Below are 18,859 nucleotides of genomic sequence, written 5' to 3' on the forward strand. Positions count from 1 at the left end.
AATTTATTCAGTTTCGAATCACTAGTATCTAGCGTGTGCATCATGTGCTTGAGAGTGATGAGTGAAATAAAAAAAAAAAGAGGGAATCAGGTGTACTTTGATACAATGTATGTTAGTCTACTCTACGAGCATTGATTAGTTATGCTGAATAATTCATTCATTCCTTGGTGGGCGCTTATCAGGTGTTTTTCAGAAATGTCATCCTTGTATACCTTTCCTTTTAATAAAAATTTATCAGCCCAAGCATACGCATGCCAGGTCAATAAACATGTTTATCCCTTGAAGGGGGGCAAGGCCAGTTCATCAAACAGAGTTGGACTCGCTAATATTTATGATTAAATTCTCTCAGAAGAGAAGCATGTTTAAGCTAAAGGAGGAGGGGGGGGGGGAAGAAAAAACTAACAGAAGGATTGTTTCTTTTTACTGGCGAGTTGGTATATGGTGATAGCAAATGATCACTGGATGGTGATGGCTGCCGATGGTTCATTCCCGAGCTCTCATTTCAGTTGGTCATGGTCGAATGTGTAACAACGAGTTTTAGCATCGATCACAATCGTCAAATCAGAACATAATTCCAGTGCCCGATAGCATTTCAATTCATCTGTGACTCTATAATACTGGCGAAAAAGGCACGAAGAACAAGCAGCAGCAGCAGCAGCTAGCTATATGAATTGATTATATCACCTTGATCACCCAGAGAATATTACACAGTAGCTGGGTCCAAGATGGTTTTGTTGGAGATGAATTTTCAGCATCAGTGTAATATGTCATTCTGCGCCCAAAACTACCAAAAATGAAATGAATGAAAAACCTGAATCAAGGCCAACAACTTCCACTCCAACAAGCCCAACAATCCTGCATGCTTTCTAGGCTAACAAGATCCCAGAGTACAACAATGGCAGAGATGGCGTCAAAGGAGAGAGAACACATTTTGGCCTGCTTTCTATTCACAAAGAGCCTCGGGATGTGTTTTCTTCATTCCAAGAACACTGGTGTAGCCATATCCCCAGATAAAACAATACCCGCAAAGTACATCAAAAAGTAGTCGGCTCGCTCAACGTAGAGATAGACGTCCCAGGAAAGGAATCTCCCAGCCCCTGCAATATCTGCTGGCTATAACTTTGAAACCGAGACCATGCTTCAAAACAACAAGCTGTACACCAAATACAGAAGGGGAATCAAAGTTCTCACTTCGATGCCACAGCAACCTGAGGGGGGGAAACATCAAGCTGTCAGTGATCTTGGAACAGAGCCTGAGTTTGATATGAATTAAATAACTGAGAGTCTGTTTAGCAGAAAATAAAGGGTTCTTAGGTCTATAAAACAGAACAATTCACACAGATTATAGAACTGGACATGGAGCCGCCAACTTGCAACATTGGTAGCAGGTATATATGACTTCTGATTATTCATTAAATCAGAAAACTCAAAAAACTTTGCACATCGACAAAAAAGATAAATAGCTTACGAAAATATATGCAACCCCTTCAAACTATGTATTAAGTGATTTCTAACAAAGTTATACCTGTTACATCCTTACATAGAAAAATAAGGACAAATTGGTGAGAGTGAGCTGGTAAAATGACAAAAACCTAGGTTGCCTATTTAGGAGTATATTGTAGAATCCAGCAGGTTCAAGTATTAATGGAGAAAAGATGGAAGGAAATGAGATACCACACCAGATGGAGTATTAAAGTTCTATCCGTCCCTCTGATTACACTGACTTCCATCAACCACAGCTAGTCCGTTGTAACTCAAACTCTCATATTGTCATCCCATCCATGACCAAACATTGGCTTCACAAATGTTACTACAGTCACTCCTTTGAAACAGGCTATCCCTCATATACCACTAGCATCTATCTTAATCCAACATATAATTCCCAACCCAGTACAACTAAAAGTCTAAAACTCTAGACAGAAAACTACAGTTAAAGCCCAAAATCTAATCCAAGTCCCGAATATGCTTCCAACAGCCCCACCTAATCTAAACTTTGTTGTGCAATGAAATGCCATAGGGTTTTGGCAGTATAAGGAGCATTTGCCAAATCGTCGAGTCAGTGATCATGCCACATGATCAAACTCAACCACCAGTACTCAAGAAGCTTCATGTCTTCTGTGATCAGTTATGCACCATGGATATAACATGAACAATTTGCACAAAAAATTTCAATTTGAGCTAGTGCCATGTCCCATTGTTGGTCATGATTTCATGCACCCTATTGATCAGTGCCTATTACATCCAAAGCATCAACTTTTAAACTTGCATCTCCTCGTCAGCAGGAGTTTCCACCAGCAATTACTTTCCTCACATGCTCCAAATCTGAAGGAATATCTTCAGTTACACTGAGACCATCTTCACTCATAAGTTTCTTAGGTTCATCCACATGTTGAAGTAGATCTCTAAACTTTTATGCATCAGCGCTAGTTATCTTGCTGGATTAAAAATATGTGTAAATTTGATCATATGATTGAATCTGAAGTAAATTGAAGCTTAAATAAATATCAGATCTCATTTTAGATTAGACTTTCTGAAATGAGAGAAGATGATGTTTGATAAAATCCACAGTTACAATGATGAATCATTTCCTGATCGGTAAGATGTTGGATATGGTGAACAAGCATGCTTCAAGTTTAAAAAATCATTAAAACAACACTGATTTGTACTGCTTCATTCAACTCACTAATATGTTACAACATTTCTTTCCTCTTAAGCGTTCTTCGCTGGCCAAGACAGTCCAGTTCTTTCCTTTCTCGGAATATATTTCCCCGTCTATCCTTATAAAAATAATATCACCTAGGATTCCACTGGATAATCATGATGCAAGGCCTTATTAGAAAACAAAAGAAACTGACAGTGTTCTCTAAATATCACCTTAAGCCAGTCATAAGTTTCCTTGAACTCCTAAAAATTGTTGCTGCTTATCCTTGCCTGCAAAAAGATACTTTGCATGTTGAAGTTTTACAAACATGCAGAAGTCTTTATTTCTACCTCCTATTTGAATGCCACTGCTTCTCTTGAAAAGGGGACATCGGTCCCAATTATTTTAAAACTTGGCTGCCCAACGCTGACGAGATAACAATCAGATTTTTTTTCCAATATACTGAGCAGTCCATAAAATTCAATGATGTAATCCAGTTAGAGAAGAATTACATATGTTAGAATCTAACTACTTGGTCTAATCTTTCCTTTGGAAATAACCAAAAAAAAAAAAAAACTTTTCTTTTAATGAATACTCCACCATTTGAACAATTCCAGAATTTAAAAATAGCGTGCATGTGGAAACACCTATTAAAATACGACTTCTACCAATTAAAAAGTAAACCACTCAAATTTTAATATCTACATGGGATAAAGTTATAGTCAGTCACCCTAAAAGAAACCTAACATACATGATATACAATTCAAGCATGAGCTACATGGTCCATAACTTTCCAAGATTTTTTTCCATAAAAATTCAATAGCATTGACCATTTACTGAGCGTAACAAGGTGATAATCATCATTGCCAATAAGCTTTAACCCACTTATCTGCTTTTGGTTATGCATCTTTTCTTCCATTACAACCCCGTATAAAAGTCGATCCTATTTACCATGAGGATTTTTCAGATATCCTGTTCCCCTTTTTAGTCTTCTTCACAAATCTGGGCCCTCTCTCTACCAATGCACTACCATTACATGTAAGTATACATCTGAACTCAATAGTCCTTACTTCGATACTATGCTAGAGACCATGAGTGGAGAGATAATCTTCATTTAAATTTCCTGATTTGCAACAAGGATGCTAGGGCAGGAAACGGAGTAGAAGTTCAAAAACAAAAGGAGACAACAATAAGTTTATGTTGCTCAAGGTTCCAAGAGGCAAACAGAAAGGTGGCTGGTGCAAGATCATTTTCAACACCATAAATTAGTAATCCTCTTCTAAGTTTTGCAACTACACCAGGTGTAAAGAAAGGTAGTTGTGAGATACTGGGCTGAAGCCGGCAACCCCAGCCGACTTCAGCCCAACACCCCTTTTGGAAGGGGCGGAACAGGGGATCGCAGACGCGATCCCCTCCGACTTCTTCGGGCACGAGGACGTTGCTGCACCGTGGCGGCACCGCGGAGGGTCCGCGTCCACCCCGCGGCCGCAAGAGCGGCCGTTGATCTCGCTCCACCGCCGTGAAAATCGCGGCGGGGAGTCGTTGAAATGGGGCAATAAAACCCCCATCTTCCTCTTCGTAAGAGCACCTCCGAGCCCTCCTCCCTCTCATCCGTCTCCTCCGCTTCCTCTCCCTTCTTCCTCTCCTCCCTCTCCTCCCCCGGCTCTTGCCTCTCGAGTGGTCGGTGCCGCCGATCGCCGTCCGAATCCCCTCCGCAAGCCTTCCCCTGTTTTGGAGATTTGCTTCCTCTCGGTTCCAAGTGCCGCCGCCGCCGCTTGACTGCCGGATCGAGCCACGGCAGCCGAGATCTTCCTCCCACCGCCTCTGCCACCGTCGGTAAGCCCTCTCTTGCCTTGATTCCATGCCAAATAACATGTTTTCCTCCTTTGGCATCGGCCCACACCGAGACCATTCTCGGTTCTTCCTCAACGCCGGCCGCCGCAGTAGCCACCGGCTGCCACCGTGGCCGGCTGACCGTCGACTGGACGACGGCCTCCGACCACCCAGGCGGCCACCCCGCCGATCCTCTCTCTCTTCCATCTCTCCTTCTTCCCCTGTTCGTGGGGGGGGGGGTTTGGGGAAGGAAGAGAGCCCATTGTGGGCCGTGGGCACTTTGTTGGGCCGTTGGGCCCATCCCCTGCAGGCCCCAACTTGGGCCCAGTTCCCCTGCATGCCCAACTGGGCCCAGTCCAGTCCGGTTGGGCCCAGGTAGGGCAGTACCCATTTGGGGCCTAACTTGGGCCCAGTTCAGACCAAGCCTAGAACCTGAACCCGAAACCCAGAACCCGAAACCCGAACCCGTTTGGCCAATAAATGAAATTTTACAGTGAAGCCCTTGACAGTATATTATTTCACAAAAGGGACTCCTGTAATTTGGTATTTGACCCCTATAGGAAAGATTTATTACATAAAGGTCCCCAACTATATTTATTTAGTCCCCTCACTCAAGTTTTATTATAGAATAGTACCCTGTAATTAAGTATTAGTCCCTGCAATAAATTTTATTGTATAAATGAACCAATTAGAAGCCAATCATGGGGGCCCTATTTAGCCGAGTCTATGCGGGCCCATTGGGCCGAGTCCGATATGGGCCCTATCAGGCCATGCCCATTATGGGCCAACTTTGGGCTCTATTGGACCATGTCCAATAGTATTATTTTTGAATTTTGCTTAGTCTGAAATTAACAAAAAATTAATTAAACTTTAACAGGTGAACCTGATCCGTCTACCTGAAGTAGGAATCAAGCGAGAAGAGGTAAGTAACTTAATACTTCCAAGTGTGATTTCTAAATTATTTAATAAACTGATTATGTTTTGATATATGTTTTGCATTCAGTAAAATGGGTCAGACATGTTAAATTTTATTTGAAAATCATGTTATATGCTCTGAAATCCATGAAATATAATTGGACAATTTCTGAAATATATTTATATATATATATATATATATATATGCATTCTCAGCATGGCTATGATCTGTTCTGTTCTGTTCTGGCCCCGCCAATGGGGATTATACGTTGGACCTGTCGACTTGTAATCTGTGAGGAACCGGTTTCGACACCGTACCACCGGTGATTAGAATAGTGGTATTTGGACACTGTACCACCGGTGCTTAATAATAGTGGTGTTTGGCACCTTGTGCAACCCATGCCACTGGGTTATGTGGCCGTAGCCTATTATGTTGAGATTCTGGTATCAGAGTTTTTGAAAAAATGATAATAAGTTTTGAAAATAGTAAAACAATATTATTTATGATTTATTTATTATCCTGTATTTGATCTGATATGCTCTGACCCCACTTTGGGGTATTTTGTTGCTTACTGGGCTAGTGTAGCTCATTATTTTATTTCTCTATTTTTCAGATTCAGAGGCTTGATCGCACGGGATTGGGGAGTGCGTTAGATTTTCCGACGATTCCTTCAGTTATTAGTCCTTTAGTTAGATTGATTAAAGTATTTGACTTACGTAAGCATTGTTATTAGAAATTTTGTAAAACCGCTTTTGAACAATTTAAATAATTATGTCAGTTTGAATATTTGTAACTGCTTTGATATGATCCGATGCCTTGCACGCCTGTGCGGCCCGCCGTGCGGGCGTGCGGCGTCTGCCGCGCCTCGGGCTCGGGGCGTGACAGATTTGGTGGTATCAGAGCTCAGGTTTTAGATTCCTAGGGATTGTGTTTGAAATAATTCTGATGGAGCTTAATTTTAGGATCTTTAGGATTCGTCGGAAAGTTTGAGAGATGGGTGGACATTAGGCCATTAGACGAAGATATTTATTTGCTTTTGCTATTGATAAATTTATATTATTTATCAGAATTTTGAAATGCTAAAATTAAAATGCAACCTAATTATGGCTGTAACCAAAGTGTGAATAAGTTATTCTGAGAGTTTTTTTGAGCAATTTGTATTTCAATGATTAATTAGATTTTGACTAAATTAAGTGAAGGAATATTAATCATGAGATATTATCGTGCAATGTAATTATTTGGGGAAGTTTAACTTGATATCAGGCACTGTGGATATTGCTTCTAGTTGAAGTTAATTATTTGGTAGCAATTTAAGATTCATCTATAAAAAGATGTTTAAAGCTTGGACTAGAAAATATTCATTGAAATCTGTATGTGGATCATGCATGGAGCTCGTATATGGAAGGAAAATATACTTGGGGATGAGACTTAAGAGTTCTTATTTGGCTCTACTTGAGACTTGAAACAATTAAGATTGATATTTTGATGGTAAGTCAATTAGTAAATCTTGAAAATATTGGTGGATTAAATGTTTTTGGATTGGTCGAAAATAGGACTTGTTTGATTTGGAAAATTTTTTGATGCTTTTCCTTGTAAAAAAAAAAAAAAAAAGATCGTTGGAAAGTATAGTACTTTTGACATTGATCGATATGGATATCATTGTGTTATTAGTAGATTCTCTAAGTCTCGTAGATTTACAAGATCCCAAAATGTTTGCAGTATTGCAAATAAAAATATTTTACTTATTTAAGGAGTTGATCTCAATGTAAAATCATAGAGCTTATATCTTGGTGGAAATTTTTGTAAATCTTTGAACTAGATTATTAGATTCTTGTGAATTAAATATTTATAAATCAAGGCCATGAGTTGATTATGGATTTTGTCTCACTATATGAGAAATGCAAGTGGGATTTCCATAAGAGGCCCAAATAAGTTTAGCCTAAAGAAAAGATTCAGGTTGATTGACTAGGCTCCTGAGTAAGCTAATCTAGAATCTTTTAATTATCAAAGCTTAGAATAAATATTAACTTGTATAATGGATTGTCAAGGGAAACTAGAATTGGCTTAGTTCAAATTTGGATCTAGAATATGATTACTTGATTATATGATGGTACAAATACGACAACTATCTCAAGGGTTAATCATGACCTAGTGTACTTGGAAAGCAAGGATAAAATTTTGCTTGGATATTAATAAAAAAAAAAATGTTGATGATCTGGGATCATAAGAATTTTGGAGAATATTGATCAGATTGCGCAGCGAAAGTATGAATGGACTGAGTCCAATTTAAACTGGTCAAAAATATTGACTGTGTTTTGGTAACATGCTATTATGAAAGACTATGTTGTTCAATAATGAAGATTTTGTTAATAAGGGAAGGTGTATACTAATTGGATTCTCCAGTCAATCATGATATGATTATATTATCTCTTGGGTAGAATTTGCTATTTTTTGGGTATGCTAAGAAAATAATAATAATAATAATAATTTGAGCGTATCATGACTCGGGTTAGTTGATTGTGACTAAATATGGTCTAATTTGTTAAGTATCTGAATAAACCATGCATTATTTGCTCCCATCTTATAATTTATAAGTTAAGTTAAAAGCTTTGTGGCATATGGTATCAATACTTTGCCTTCCTAGACTGCTCTTGTGATTTGATGCAAATCATTTTTGAGATAGACCGTTGCTATCTAATGATCGTCAGTACATGTTCATTTTGTGAATCATATTCTTAGCAATATAATGATTGACTCTAAGGTTGGTCATTATCCTTTGAGGGATCAGTACACTACCTTGATAACTGTATGAGATCTATTTCATTTCAAGTTCTATCCCAAACGCAACTAATTTTAATCAATCTTGTTGTGAATCGATCCTGATCTAACTCGAGTGAATATGCATCAAGATGATAATTTCAATCTGAGATTTTAGTTAGTCACTTATGAAATTTTTGATAATTGATCTAAAGCTATCTATCACACTGATTTTGATCAAGGAGAATGAGATCTTGGATTTGTATTACTCAATGGGCTGAGCATTTCTAATTTGAAAGGCCTAGATTCTCAATTTCGAGGACGAAATTTTCTTAAGGGGGAGAGAATGTGAGATACTGGGCTGAAGCCGGCAACCCAGCCGACTTCAGCCCAACACCCCTTTTGGAAGGGGCGGAACAGGGGATCGCAGACGCGATCCCCTCCGACTTCTCGGCACGAGGACGTTGCTGCACCGTGCGGCACCGCGGAGGGTCCGCGTCCACCCCGCGGCCGCAAGAGCGGCCGTTGATCTCGCTCCACCGCCGTGAAAATCGCGGCGGGGAGTCGTTGAAATGGGGCAATAAAACCCCCATCTTCTCTTCGTAAGAGCACCTCCGAGCCCTCCTCCCTCTCATCCGTCTCCTCCGCTTCTCTCCCTCTTCCTCTCCTCCCTCTCCTCCCCCGGCTCTTGCCTCTCGAGTGGTCGGTGCCGCCGATCGCCGTCCGAATCCCCTCCGCAAGCCTTCCCCTGTTTTGGAGATTTGCTTGCTCTCGGTTCCAAGTGCCGCCGCCGCCGCTTGACTGCCGGATCGAGCCACGGCAGCCGAGATCTTCCTCCCACCGCCTCTGCCACCGTCGGTAGCCCTCTCTTGCCTTGATTCCATGCCAATAACATGTTTTCCTCCTTTGCATCGCCCACACCGAGACCATTCTCGTTCTTCCTCAACGCCGCCGCCGCAGCAGCCACCGGCTGCCACCGTGGCCGGCTGACCGTCGACTGGACGACGGCTCCGACCACCCAGGCCGGCCACCCCGCCGATCCTCTCTCTCTTCCATCTCTCCTTCTTCCCCTGTTCGTGGGGGGGGTTTGGGGAAGGAAGAGAGCCCATTGTGGCCGTGGGCACTTTGTTGGCCGTTGGGCCCAGTCCCCTGCAGGCCCAACTGGGCCCAGTCCCCTGCATGCCCAACTTGGCCCAGTCCAGTCCGGTTGGGCCCAGTAGGGCAGTACCCATGTGGGCCCAACTTGGGCCCAGTTCAGACCCAAGCCTAGAACCTGAACCCGAACCCAGAACCCGAAACCCGAACCCGTTTGGCCAATAAATGAAATTTTACAGTGAAGCCCTTGACAGTATATTATTTCACAAAAGGACTCCTGTAATTTGTATTTGACCCCTATAGGAAAGATTTATTACATAAGGTCCCCAACTATATTTATTAGTCCCCTCACTCAAGTTTTATATAGAATATACCTGTAATTAAGTATTATCCCTGCAATAAATTTATGTATAAATGAACCAATTAGAAGCCAACCATGGGGCCCTATTTAGCCGAGTCTATGCGGGCCCATTGGGCCGAGTCCGATATGGGCCCTATCAGCCATGCCCATATGGGCCAACTTTGGCTCTATTGGACCATGTCCAATAGTATTATTTTGAATTTTGCTTAGTCTGAAATTAACAAAAAATTAATTAAACTTTAACAGGTGAACCTGATCCGTCTACCTGAAGTAGGAATCAAGCGAGAAGAGGTAATAACTTAATACTTCCAAGTGTGATTTCTAAATTATTAATAAACTGATTATGTTTGATATATGTTTGCATTCAGTAAAATGGGTCAGACATGTTAAATTTATTTGAAAATCATGTATATGCTCTGAAATCATGAAATAATGGACAATTTCTGAATATATTTATATAATATTATATATATATATATATATATGCATTCTCAGCATGCTATGATCTGTTCTGTTCTGTTCTGGCCCCGCCAATGGGATTATACGTGGACCTGTCGACTGTAATCTGTGAGGAACCGGTTTCGACACCGTACCACCGGTGATTAGAATAGTGGTATTTGGACACTGTACCACCGGGCTTAATAATAGTGTGTTTGGCACCTTGTGCAACCCATGCCACTGGGTTACGTGGCCGTAGCCTATTATGTTGAGATTCTGGTATCAGAGTTTTTGAAAAAATGATAATAAGTTTTGAAAATAGTAAAACAATATTTATGATTTATTTTATTATCCTGTATTGACTGATATCTCTGACCCACTTTGGGGTATTGTGCTTACTGGGCTAGTGTAGCTCATTATTTATTTTCCTCTATTTTTCAGATTCAGAGGCTTGATCGCACGGGATTGGGAGTGCGTTAGATTTTCGACGATTCCTTCAGTTATTAAGTCCTTTAGTTAGATTGATTAAAGTATTTGACTTACGTAAGCATTTGTTATTAGAAATTTTGTAAAACCGCTTTTGAAACAATTTAAATAATTATGTCAGTTTTGAATATTTGTAACTGCTTTGATATGATCCGATGCCTTGCACGCCTGGTGCGGCCCGCCGTGCGGGCGTGCGGCGTCTGCCGCGCCTCGGCTCGGGGCGTGACAGTAGTCATATAGGACATCAGTCTTCAACATGATTTGCTCAAAATGGTCAGACCTAGCCATATAATCCCTGCATCCTATAAGCATAACCCAAAAAAGGCCTCCAAAAATAAATTCCTATGAGATAGAATATCAATATAATGCAACTATAACAGTTGCAAGCACAAATATAGTATAGATGATGTCAGTTTGAGGAGAAAATGACATATATGAAAACATCAATAGCACACAATACTGATATCATCCAGTACAATGTACCTGAGCTTCTAGAGGTCTGGGGTACTGGTAATGCAGGCCAATGACATCTCTGTAAATGCAGAAGCCAGATCCAGAAAATTAGTTTCAAAGTTATGGAAAATCATCAATCTTGCATTGTTTTAATTATTGTTGGGTAGCTGGGATTTATCTCATGAAAGCGAAACTACCAGTAACACTGTCCTAACTCCTAATTGTTACAAGCTAAAAACTCAATATTTTACTCACCAGGAGCACAAAGAGACAGGGATGAAAGAGAGGATGAGGACGGCCATGGTGCAGCAATATTGTCACTCAAGTCACATGTAAAGCTAAATCCTTGTAACATTAATCAAGTACAGATGTCTGCTGGTAAACTCCGAAGCAGACAACCTGCATTCAAATAAGTGCTTATAGGTAAAGATGATAATACCGTAGGAAAAGTACCGGGAAGCCAATAATTAAAAAGTTTAAAGCATAACCTTGTTGCCCATATGCTGCTCCAATCGCATAGCACAGAATCAACATAAGCAGAATAATGCTAGAGATTAGTCACAATTCAGAGGGCTTAAGTAAAAAAGTTAATAAGAAATGACAAACACACCTTGAAGGCTGAAGTCTTTCAAGTCAACATCACAAAGTTCATATACATTTGACATAACACCACTTTCTGTAGCATTGACCCAAAGAGTGTTGCACAGTTGATGGCTTGCCTATTTGTTATCAGCATCTGTTTTTGTATTGCAGAATATAAGTATTTACTGAAGTACAGCACGAAGGATTTGGAGAAGCTGTATCACGGCATGCTTTGATAACTGATGAAGGCTCTTCAAATGTCAAAGGACAAACTACAAGAGTACAAACCAAATATCAGTGACATGTCATGAATTTTTGTTATCATATCAAACATTTTGTGAAGAAGAATCTCATGTTATGCTTTTATGAGTCATGAATATATTCCATTCAATATTAGGATTGTGAAATGCAGACAATCAATGCAAGAAATAAAATTAATGCAGCATCATTGCGCACATGCAGGGAAATGAGTGTTTAGAAGTGTAAGTGTGCAAGGGTAATATAAAACTATACATCTATAAACTCCTAATTTTCCATTTAGTCTGTAGTTTTTCCTCATGTTTTTCTCATATAATTTTCTTATCCCATTGTTTTTGGCATCAGCTTTTTCTTCAGTAGGGAGCAATACTGGGCTATATTCAAGAATAATGTAAAATGCAATTACATTTTTGAAAGAGATAATATCTGGTTTCAAGAATTATATGTGTAGAGGTGGCAAAGGTGAAAAGCATGTTCATACCATTTGTAAGCAATGAAAATCCTCACTGTGGCCCTACAAAATACAAAATAGGACAAACCTTTGTTAACTTTGCAGCCAGATAATATCCGAAAAGCAGTGTTAGCAGCCTCTGCTGAGAGCTTCCTGGAAAGCCAAGCATATACCACCCCTTTACAATCATTGACAACATTGACCTCAGTGCCACTCCCAGGAATATTAGAATTCTCGAACATACTTGCACCTCCTAGAGAGATGCGAAAGTTGCAGCTTCCACGATTGCAGGTTGACAGACCGGCCTGCGCACTCCTTAAGTGGGTCAACAGTGCTGCATCGCACTCTAGTAGTTTGCTTGTGTTGACTGGTTTTCTCAAATGATGTAATATTCTTCAGAGGACATGAACCACCAGTAAGATTTGATGACTTCACAGAGCAAAGTGTAGGGATAGTACTGTTTGCTCCTCTGCTAGCTAATATACTAATGACATCTGAAAAACAATCATTAGCAGTAGCCTGATGCAGAACAAGAGTGTCAGATCCACTACTGTAAGTTCCTTGAAATATGTGCATCAAAGAATTAACCTGGGGGCAACAAACAACATTCCCGACTAATGCTGCTAGGGGTGCAGAACAGTCAGATGCAGTCTTGTCCACAATATCTGAGATGGAAGAAAAATTTACAGGGCATTCCCAGTCAAAACTGGCTCATATGGGCTTGGAAAGGATGGATACATTGGTGATGGTGGTTCAAGAGGATATGGATTACGTGGAATGGCAGCAGGAGAGATGTCTATTGGATCAAACAGCCCAGTTGGTGGATCAGACAGCACAAATTTATCAGTAACATTGGGTTTCGGATTTAGTATTACTTTCTGTGATACTACTTGCTGGAAACCATATAAGCAAATTGCAAAAATGAGAATTTGACGATATAATACACCTGCAATACAACATATCTCTAATCAGCATGTATTGGGTTATCAAAATCAAGAAAACAGTAGATACATTAACCTTAGGAAACATGGTGTCTTGCACGCAGGGAAGAGGATAGCATGCTACATACACATATCATTGACCTGAAAACTGAACTCTGTAGCTACTAGCATTAAGTTGCATGTGAGAGAAGGATAGATGGCTGTGATTGGATAAACAAATTATCCCAGCAGAATAGAATTTGGGGGGGAGGGGCAGAAAGAGAGAGAGTTGTGAATCATAAGATGTCACAAATCCCAAGCTTCCACCAATCCATCACTTTTTTTCTGACTTTCAAATATCATATTTTTCCTTTGCAGATGCAGTTTTTTGGAGTTCATTTGTGTTTTACCTACCAGGTCCAACTAGAACTTCCAATCTTTCTTTGTTTCTTTTTTTTTTTTAAAGAACTTTCTAAGACTATTACTGATAGGCAAATCCCATCTTTCCTCAATGATAGCACTAATCCCATCTTTCTTTTCTTAGATGGACTAGCAACAGTACATTTTATCCGGGTTTTCCATCTTGCATGCAATCATGTGAGATGGTTGATTGAACATCCAATAACAAACACTGATCAATCATGTGAATTCTCATTATATATTGGTGCAGATAAATAGTATGTTTGCAACAATTTCGTCACCAACAAATTTTGCAGAAACAAAACCACCTCGCATCAAAGCCACAAAATGTACCAATAAGTCTCAAATGTAAAAAATTATTTTGCATGTAAATATAGATGTGTTCGCATTTATATAAGGATTTTGGCATACAACTTGGTTGATAGACATGTTAGACCACTATTTCTAGCATCTATGTGGAATCATGGCATGTTTGTACCAATTTAAGTTTGCTGTCCAGGATCACAGATAATAGCTAATCGAATTATGTATTGACAATTGTTGTCAAAGAAAAACATGGTAAGTTTCCTGTAGAACTAGGAGACCTTCTAGCCATCAGCAAAATTTATCATATCCATGTGTACCCAGTATAAATACCACCAAACTACAAAATGTTGCCTTCTTGTATTGAATGAATATATATTGTTTGATGCATATACTAGCGTTGCCAATGAGGCACCCATATTATTCTATTGAAGCATCTAGTAAATGATTTTATGTAAGCAACATTTTTTAATGAAGCTTCAATATGATTTTTTTGGTTAAAATGGGTCCAACCAGAACCTTTTATGTTGTTATTCATTCAATAGTTAGTAAATATCTGCAGATCAATTTCTTATTATGGTCCTTAAAAAAATATCTATCCTAGCAAATAAAGAAATTAAAACCATTTAACTCAGATCCTCTCTTTAAAATAGACAAACTGGTAAAACAAATGAGGAAAATACAACAGATAAAATAATGACAAGGAAACAGAATAGGAAATGACAGTGCTCTGTTGACAGTTATGAAGTGACAATTTTTTTTTTTTTGAATATGTAACTGGATTGAAAATTTCCATGAAAACAAAACAATTTCACGATTTTCTTCCAGCCACTTACCATGAAGGTGAGAATCAGCATTAAGAGGCTCCATTTCCCCTTCAACCTTTTGATGACATAGATGCCTGCATGAAGAAGTGCCACAAGGCAACTGATTATTTGTTCACCAACACCCCCTAGTTCCAGTATACAGTGGAAATGCCCTGTGGAGGACCTGCACCCACAAACTTTCAGGATGCAAAATACAGAGGGGTTTCTTCGTTCAAGATATTTTACGAACAAGTAGTTGTAAAGATAATATCCTTTTATCTACTTACTCTTGATATCAATGAATTTATTGTTTACATCTAATAGGTAGTCAAGCTAATTATATTATTTATTGCTGGTTTATAGGGCAGCTTGATGAATTGATAGACTAAGACTTAATTAATTGATTCTATGATATATCTCAATTTCACCGCTCATTGTTTCTGAATTCTCAGCGCTATCAGATAAAAGACTTAAGAAGCAGAATCAAGTAAGGTGGACAATGTGGAGATGCACAACTACAAGGATGCGATCATTAAACATAAATGATTCCATACAGAAAATTTTGCAGAATTGCAGAAAGAAACTAATGTTGCACGCATCAACAATTTGGGTAATAAAGAGCGTGTATATACATAAACCAGGCAGAAAGCAGAAGATCTTGAGTATTTCTCCTAAAACTAGGAAAAAGCAAAGCCAAGAATGAGCTCACTTCATGATTTAATAGACAATAAGTACAGTGACTGGTACATTGATTGATGACAAATCATGGTACAATATAGAGATGATGCATATCATGTATGATGAAACAAGAGCTCAATGTGAAAAAACGGGCTTTCATTGGAGCTTAAAAAACCTTTTAAGAAGACTATAACTCACTTGTCTCATAAAATATGCCTAATAGATGAAGGTCATTCCTTTCATAAAAGATTCCACCTTGTCATACTTCTTCTTCCTCTAGAATCTTTACAAGTTTAGAAAGTAGTGGAGGATTGCTCCCTGTTGCATGATCTTAAACTACAATAAATAGGGCCTCTATCAACCATTGGTTCTGAGATCTGTAGCAAGCCCCTCTCATATCAGAGTTCCCTGGAAAGGAATTCAGAGTGAATTTTAAAGTTTATCTTGGGTCAAAAGCTAACTACAGATATTTGCTCACTTCTTCCATGGAACCAGTGAACTAAGAGTTATGATCCATAATCAAACCCATATTGCTGGTAAAGGATTAGATGATGATAGCTGAACCCCTCCCTTTCTCTCTATCCCCCTCCTCTCTTGGAATTCTTCACAATTTGAGTCATTGATTTCTTAAGGTTGCATTTTGTCGAACAGACATGACAATAAAGTATAACATTGAATTGGTAATTGTTGCAAATTTTATTTGAGTATTTTCTACCTATTCTGTAATTTTGTGACCTAGGTAGTTTTAAGTGTATCTGCAGACTACCTCTCTGCCTCACACTCTCGAACATTGCCACAAACAAAACATTAACAGCCCGGTTTTGTCAACCAATTAGTCTTCTAAAGGATCTTACATGTCTCAGACCTCCGCTCAAAAAGAGTAATAAAAGAATAATTAAAGAAAAGGCATAATTAACTTAGCTTACTACAATATCGGGATGATTTCATCTGACTATACACTATGGGTTCACCGACCATACAAGAGAAAAGATGCAAGTGAAACCACTTATTAATATTAAAATCAGCCTCCAATTTTGCAATGAAAATGAAATAATCTCCACCAAGACTCGCAAGAAATGAACAGTGCTGTGTTGCTGCAAGCACGAAAAACATGTTTCTTGTCGTAGATCTCCCTACTCCGCTTGCGATCCCATTCACTCAGATCACCCTATTCATAATGTCATCATCAAGCTTGTGTTGGAAAGATCAAGCCTCTTTTCTCAAAACTTGGGGGAGCAAATTTTAATCTGCGGACAAACTTGAAAAAAACTGCTCATGTTCTTTTTCTGCCGAATGCTGCTTTATCAATAAAGATAGCATATACAGCGAAATCTACTAAACAGAAAGAAAACCAAAACTTTTCAACAGTCATCAAATATAAAACAGTGAAAATAAAAAATAAACAGATAAATATGTAAGGTAACGCAGCAAAAACTGCTGTCCACTAAAAAATACTAAAAAAATAACACTCCATATTTCAATGCAACAGTAACTCAGATTCCAAACTCATCATCAAGTCAAACATGTAACAGCTACAAAATCCTTTTTTTACCACCTAAAACCGCAGAAATGGTATAATGCAATGCAGGAAAACCAGATTTTAGAACAAAATGAGACAATAAAAACACCATGTATCCTCCACTTCTGTTCTTTCCCCCACATTTCATCAATAAGTTCCTAGGACAAGAACAGGGGAAGAGATCAGCAAATTAGACAAAATCTACAGCAGAGGGAACCATAAAAATACCTCCTATTTGCGATTTTTCCCCCACGAATCGAGCTCTAAATGTGGATTCCGAATCGCTCCCAATGAAACCCCTTTTCACCTTCCACTTTCCCCAGCTACTTTCCCCTTCCCAACCACAATTCTTTCTCTTTTTTATAATCTTCTATCGCTCTCTCTCCCCCACCACCCCCTCTCCCTCCCTCTCTCTCTCGCTTTTAGCTTTCTTTTATTCCTGCGGGCTGCGGATGCCAACGGGAAATTATTCCGCTATCTAAATAATTGTCCGAACCGATTTCCCAAAATACCCCTACATTTGACCCCAAAATTACTGCAGTGGAACCGCCATTGGAAGCTGATGCGAGCGTTACGACTTTGAGATTGATGTGAGGGATGAGTTTGGTTGCTTTGAGATTGATGAACCCAGGTGTATAGACCCCAAGCCAGAGCCTGTGTCCACCAGATGGAGGGGCAGATCTTTTCGTTTGGTCGTTTGAGGGAAAGCCAACAACTTTGCTACGAATTTGGGTTCTGTACCCTTTAATGTAAGAGAATATTTGGGACCCAACTTTGTTTATCAAATGAACGGTTGATGTTCTTCTATACCCCGACCCCAGCCATTCTTGTACCACCCCAAATGAACCAATAATCTTGTGCCATGTAGCATGGAGCGTCTTTGGTACAATGATTGGGACGCGTAGGATACTCTTTAATTTCACTGCTCCTGCCCTGCGATTCGGGACGAGTCAAGGGTGTCGCAAAAGGCACTAGACCTTAAGACGCGGGTTTAGTTCATTCTTTCGGTTAAAGAAAACAAACAAAATTATAGGGCAACCCCTCAACTTAGCGTCTGCTTCAGAGATAACAACTCGACTTAAAAATATTTTGAACGGATCTTTCGAATTTCCAAACTGAACCTCCGGCTCCAGATCCATGTGGTCAGCTACCATCACATATTACGCTAAATACTCTCATCTTTTCCAAAGTGCGAATAAATAAAAAAGATTTTGGGGTGCTTTCAGATCTGTGCGATTGATGATCCTTAAAGTGCTTGAGGTCGGTGGAGATAGATGAATGAAGGAGTTTGGGCGAGTTTTAAAATATGTGCGATGGGTGATCCTCGACCATAAGCACGTACTAAGTATGCTCTGAGAGCTGTGCAAGCGGATGAATGAAGGATTTCGGTGTGCTTTGAGATTTATGCGGTAGGTGATCCTTAATTATAGATCATGCATTAAGGGTGCTTTGAAATACATGGAGGTGAATGTATTAAAAGAGTTCGAAGTACTTGAGATTTGTGCAATGAGTGATCCTTCACTATAGGTCATAAACAAAGGATGCTTTTGATATCTGTATAGGTAGATGAATGCAAGTATTAGGAGTGCTTTGAAATCTTTTGCGATGGATGATTCTTAATAATGGGTCATATACTAAGTGGTGTTTTGAGATCTATGCAAGGGGATGAATAAAATGGTTTCGATGTGCTTTGAGATTTGTACAAGGGATGATCCTTAACTTTGGATCATATACTGAAGGTGCTTTAAGAATGAATGAAACGAATGAAGAGATTCTATATTATCCTTCACTATAGGCCATATATTAAAGATGCTTTGAGATCTTACAGGTAGATGAATGAAGATGTTTGGTGTGGCTTCGATATTTGTGCATGGGTGGTCCTTAAACTATGGGCTATGTACCATATGTGCTTTGAGATCTGTGCAAGCAGATGAATGAAGAT

General features: G+C 39.4%; 1 pseudogene; it reads right to left on the minus strand.

The window, feature by feature from the left end:
• Window positions 1–633: 633 nt before the first annotated feature.
• Window positions 634–17,315, minus strand: LOC103708576 (annotated as a pseudogene).
• Window positions 17,316–18,859: the final 1,544 nt, after the last annotated feature.

This window comes from Phoenix dactylifera, chromosome 10, assembly GCF_009389715.1.
Source record: "Phoenix dactylifera cultivar Barhee BC4 chromosome 10, palm_55x_up_171113_PBpolish2nd_filt_p, whole genome shotgun sequence".
Lineage (NCBI taxonomy): Eukaryota > Viridiplantae > Streptophyta > Magnoliopsida > Arecales > Arecaceae > Phoenix > Phoenix dactylifera.